The sequence below is a fragment of the Procambarus clarkii genome, chromosome 66 (assembly GCF_040958095.1).
Source record: "Procambarus clarkii isolate CNS0578487 chromosome 66, FALCON_Pclarkii_2.0, whole genome shotgun sequence".
NCBI lineage: Eukaryota > Metazoa > Arthropoda > Malacostraca > Decapoda > Cambaridae > Procambarus > Procambarus clarkii.
The window spans coordinates 10,527,938-10,533,937 of record NC_091215.1 but is presented as its reverse complement, the minus strand read 5'-3'; positions in this window follow the sequence as shown (position 1 = coordinate 10,533,937).

Sequence of the window (6,000 nt, the reverse complement as noted above, 5' to 3'; positions counted from 1 at the left end):
GCCTAATAGTTCTGGGACTAGCCTAGTGGCATATCTCTGAACTTTTTCAATCTTCGCCTTGTGCTTGACAAGGTACGGGCTCCATGCTGGGGCCGCATACTCCAGGATTGGTCTTACATGTGTGGTATACAAGGTTCTGAATGATTCCTTACACAGGTTCCTGAAGGCAGTTATGATGTTAGCTAGCCTTGCATTCGCCGCAAATGTTGTTCTTTTGTTGTGGGCTTCAGGAGACAGGTTTTATGTGATATCAACTCGTAGATCCTTTCCTCTGCCCGTTTCATGAAGGACTTCATCTCCCATTCTGTATCCTGTGTCTGGTCTTCTGTTTCCACTGCCTAGTTTCATTACCTTACATTTACTTGGGTTGAACTTTAGTAGCCATTTGTTGGACCATTCATGCAGTTTGTCTAGGTCATCTTGTAGTCTCATACTGTCTTCCTCGGTCTTAATCCTCCTTATAATTTATGCATCATCAGCAAACAATGAGAGGAATTATTCTATACCATCTGGAAGATCATTTACATATATAAGGAACAGTATGGTTCCAAGAACTGAACCCTGTGGGACACTACTGGTGACGTCTCGCCAGTCTGAGACCTCACCCCGCACAGCGACTCGCTGCCTTCTGATACTTAGGTACTCCCTAATCCAATGGAGTACCTTCCCTTTCTCTCCCGCCTGCATCTCCAGCTTTCGCACTACTCTCTGGTGTGGCACTATGTCAAAGGCTTCCTGGCAATCCAAAAATATGCAGTCTGCCCATCCCTCTCTTTCTTGTCTGATTTTTGTAGCCTGATCGTAGAATTCAATTAATCCTGTGAGGCATAACTTGCCATCCCTGAAACCATGCTGTTGTTGTGACACAAAGTTCATTGCTCCAGATGTTCGACTACCTTTTTTCGCACAACTTTCTCCATTAGCTTGCATGGTATGTAAGTTAGGGACACTGGCCTGTAGGTCAGTGCCTCCTGTCTATTCCCCTTCTTGTGTATCGGGACTACGTTTGCTGCCTTCCAAATTTCTGGCAGTTCACCTGTTACCAATGATTTGTTATACTCCATGGAGAGTGGTCGGCAAAGAGCATCTGCTCTTTTACTTCAGTATTCATGGTGATATTCCATCCGAGCCTATACCTTTTGTCACATCCAACTCTAGCAAAAGCTTCCTTACATCTCCACTGGTAATCTCAAATTCCTTCAGTGGTGCCTGGTTAATTGTTTCTTCTCTTATCTCTGGAACTTCTCCTTCCTCTAATGTGAAAATTTCCTGGAATTTCACATTGAGTTCCTCGCACACTTCTTTGTCGTTTGTAGTGAATCTGTGTGCCCCTATCCTCAGTTTCATTACCTGTTCCTTCACTGTTGTCTTTCTCCTGATGTGGCTATGCAGCCATTTGGGTTGTGTCTTAGCCTTGCTTGCTATGTCGTTTTCATATTGCCCTTCTGCCACTCTTCTCACCCTGACGTATTCATTCCTGGTTCGCTGGTAACCTTCTCTGCTCTCAAGTGTCCGGTTATTTCTATAGTTACTCCATGCTCTTTTACTTTGTTGCTTAGCTAGCTTACATCTCTGATTAAACCATAGGTTTCTCCTCTGCATTTCATTTTTTTACCATTTGGGCTGGGATAAACTTTTCTGCTGCCTCCTTGCACTTCTGTGTGATGTATTCCATCATGTCTTGGGCCGTCTTTCCCCTTAACTCTGATTCCCATGTTATATCCGTTAGAAATTTTCCTATCTCCTTGTAATTTCACTTATGGAATGCTAGCCTTTTGCTTTCAGTTCCCTTTCTTGAGTACTTTAGCCCTTCTTCGACCAGATACTCTAGCGTAAGTACACTGTGATCGCTCATTCCTACTATGGCTTCGAAGTCAATTTCCCTTATGTCGGAGTCATTCAGAGTTAAGACTAGGTAGAGTCTCGCTGGTTCATCGCTTTCCCTCATCCTAGTGGAGGGATGTCCTCATCATCATCCTCTTTCCTGACATGTTAACTAAGAAAGTTTCTTGTCGCCACCTCCACTAGTTTCGCTCTCCATATAACCTCTCCCCCGAGCGGTTCCTTGTTCTCCCAGGTTATCCATCCGTGATTGAAGTCCCCCATGATGAGCAGATGGGTTCGAATTCAACAGGCATCAAAGGCTTTCCTCTCAATTGTGTTATTAACTGCCATGTGGTTTCTGTCATACTCTTGCCTGGGTCTTCTGTCATTTGGTGGAGGGTTATATATCACTGCTAGTTGCTACTACTTTTGGTCCTCCCATTGTCATGGTGCCTGTTATGTAGTCTCTAATCCTTTCACAGCCTGGGATAACTAGATGTGGAGACACGAAGATGTGGTGACACATAGATTTGGAGACACGAAGATGTGGAGACAAGGAGATCTGGAGACACGGAAATGTGGAGACAGAGAGATGTGGAGACACGAAGATGTGGAGACACAGATGTGGAGACACAGAGATGTGGAGACATGGATATATGTAGACACGAAGATTTAGAGACACAAAGTTGTGTTGACACGAAAATGGGGAGACACATAGAGATGAAGTCTCAGAGATGTGAAGAAATGAAAAGTTGAGACTCGCATATGTGGAGTCACGAAGATGTGGAGACACGGAGAAGTGGAGACACGGGGATATGGACACACACAGAGATGTGAAGACACGAGGATATGGAGACACGGAGATGTGGACACAAACAGATATGGAGAGATAGTGGTGTGGGGGAGACAGAGATGTGCAGACACATAGATGTGGAGACACAGAGATGTGCAGACACAAAGATGTGGAGACACAGAGAGGTGTAGACATGGAGAAATGGAGACAGAGATGTGAAGACACGGAGATGTGGAGTCACAAAGATGTGGAGACACGGAGATGTGGACACACAGATATGTGGAAATACGGAGATATGGACACACAGATATGTGGAAATACGGAGATATGGACACACAGAGATGTTGAGAGATAGAGGAGTGGGAAACACAGAGATGTGGAAAAACATAGTTGTGGAAAAACATAGTTGTGGAAAAACATAGTTGTGGAGACACAGAGATGTGGAGACACGGAGAAATGGAGACACAGAAAAGTGGAGACACGGAAATATAGAGACAAAGAGATGTAGGGACACGAAGATGTAGAGACTCACAGAGATGTGGAGACCCGAATATGTGGAGACACTGAGATGTGGAGACACGAAGATGTGGAGACACAAAGATGAGGAGACACGAAGATTTAGAGACACAGAGATGTGGAGACACAGAGATGTGAATAACGGAGGTATAGAAACATGGTGGTATGGAGACACATAGGTGTGGAGACACAAAGATGTGGAAACACAGAGATGTGGAGACACAGAGATGTTGAGACACAAAGATGAGGAGATACGGATATGTGGAGACAGAGATGTAGAGACAAGGAGATGTGGAGACAAGGAGATGCGGAGACACGAAGATGTGGAAACTCAGTCATGTGAAGACACGGAAATGAGGAGACACGGAGATGTGGAGAGAGAGACGTGAAGTGCCGGAGATGTGGAGATACAGAAGTGTAGAGACCCGGGGGGATGTGGCGACACAGAGATCAGGAGACACGAAGATGTGGAGACACGGAGATCTGTAGACACGGAAATATGGAGTCAGATAGATGTGGAGACACGAAGATGTGGAGATACAGAAGTGTAAAGACCCGGGGGATGTGGCGACACAGAGATCAGGAGACACGAAGATGTGGAGATACAGAAGTGTAGAAACCCGGGGGATGTGGCGACACAGAGATCAGGAGACACGAAGATGTGGAAACACATAGATATGGAGACACGAAGATGTGGAGACACGGAGATCTGTAGACACGGAAATATGGAGTCAGAGAGATGTGGAGACACGAAGATGTGGAGACATAGATTTGTAGACACGAAGATGTCGAGATACTGAGATGTGGACACACGAAGATGTGGAGATACTGAGATGTTGAGACACGGAGATGGGAAGACATAAAATGAGGAGACAGGAAGATTTAGAGACACATAGAGATGTGGAGAAAAAGAGAAGTGGAGAAAAAGAGATGTGGAAACGAAACAAGTGTAGACACAGAGATGTGTGGACTCAGAGATGTGTAGACAGTGAAGTCTTATAGGCACGGATATGTGGAGACACGGAAATGAGGAGACACGAAGATGTGGAGACACGAGGATTTTGAGACATAGATGTGGGGACCAAGAGATGTGAAACACGGAGATATGGAGACACGGAGGTGTGGAGACACAGGGATGTTGAGACACATAAGTGAGGAAGATAAAGAGATATGGAGACACAGAGATGTGGAGATACGGAGATATGCAGACACGGAGATGTGGAGAGATATAGGTGTGGGAGACACAGAGATGTGGAGACACATAGATTTGGAGACATAGATTTGGAGACACAGAGATGTGGAGACACATAGGTTTGGAGAAACAGAGATGTGGAGACACGGAGAAATGTGGACACAGAGATGTGGAGACACGGAGATGTGGAGACACAGAGAAATGGATAAAAAGAAATATGGGAACAAGAACATGTGTAGACACAGAGATGTGTCGACAAAGAGATGTGGAGACAGAGAAGTATTATAGACACGGAGGTGTGGTGACACGGAGGAGTGGAGACACGGAGATGTGGTGACACGGAGATATGGAGACGCGAATATATGGAAACACGGAGATGTGGAGACACAGAGATGTGTAGACATAGAGGTGTGGGAGACAGAGAGATGTTTATACACAGAGATGTGGAGACAGAGATGTGGAGACATGGGGATGTGGAGACACTGAGATGTGGAGACACGAAGATGTGAAGACAAGGAGATGTGGAGACACAGAGATGTGTAGACATAGAGGTGTGGGAGACAGAGAGATGTTTAGAAACAGAGATGTGGAGGCATGGAGATATGGAGACACACATAGATGTGGAGACACGGAGAAATGGAGACACAGATGTAGAGTCACGAAGATGTGGAGACACAAAGATATTGAGACAGAGAAGTGTGGGAGACACAGAGATACGGAGACACAGAAAAGAGGAGACAAGGAAATGTGGAGCCACAGAGATGTTAGAGACAGAAGGGGAGACACGAAGTAGTAGCGCTGGGTAGGGGCTCACACGATTTCTACGATTTCATTATGATATCTACGATTTATTTATGATTTCTACGTTACATTACATTGTGTTACGAGGATTAAAACAGACACACAATAATATTTATATAGTAGGAGATGTACTAGAGATAGACTATCTTGAGGTGATTTCGGGGCTTTTTAGTATCCCCGCGGCCTGGTCTTCGACTAAGCCTCCACCCTCAGGAAGCAGCCCGTGACAGCTGACTAACACCCAGGTACCTATTTTACTGCTAGGTAACAGGGGCACAGGGTGAAAGAAACTCGGCCCATTGTTTCTCTCCGGCGCCTGGGATCGAACCCAGGACCACAGGATCACAATTCCAGCGTGCTGTCCGCTCGGCCGACGGACTCGGTCGGTACAATACTAAGTCATACTTTACATTTTAAAAATGTGTTTTGAACAGGAGAAAAATGATTTCCAGGTTACGTTACTTTGTGTTACAAGGACGAAAACAAACATACAGTAATACTGATTTGGATGTGATATAATTATAATGAAGACAGTCTTCTTCTTTAAAATGGTATTGGTACTAATAGATATGTTTCCCTGTAGGTTGTGTTACATTACATGACATAAAACACACAGTAACAATAATTTGTGTGTGTTATAATACTTATGAAGGATTCCTTCGACGGTTGTTACTCCTTAAAACATGTTATTTGGATAAAAGCACGATATTTTCCATGTTCCATTTTGTTACCTTACATAATGTTACAAGAATGACACTAATATTATATGGTGACTATTATATTGAAGATGGTCTACACAGGTTTTTTTCTTTAAAATGGTATTTGGACTTAAAACTTGTGTTTCCCTGTTACGTTACGTTATGTTAGCTGAAAA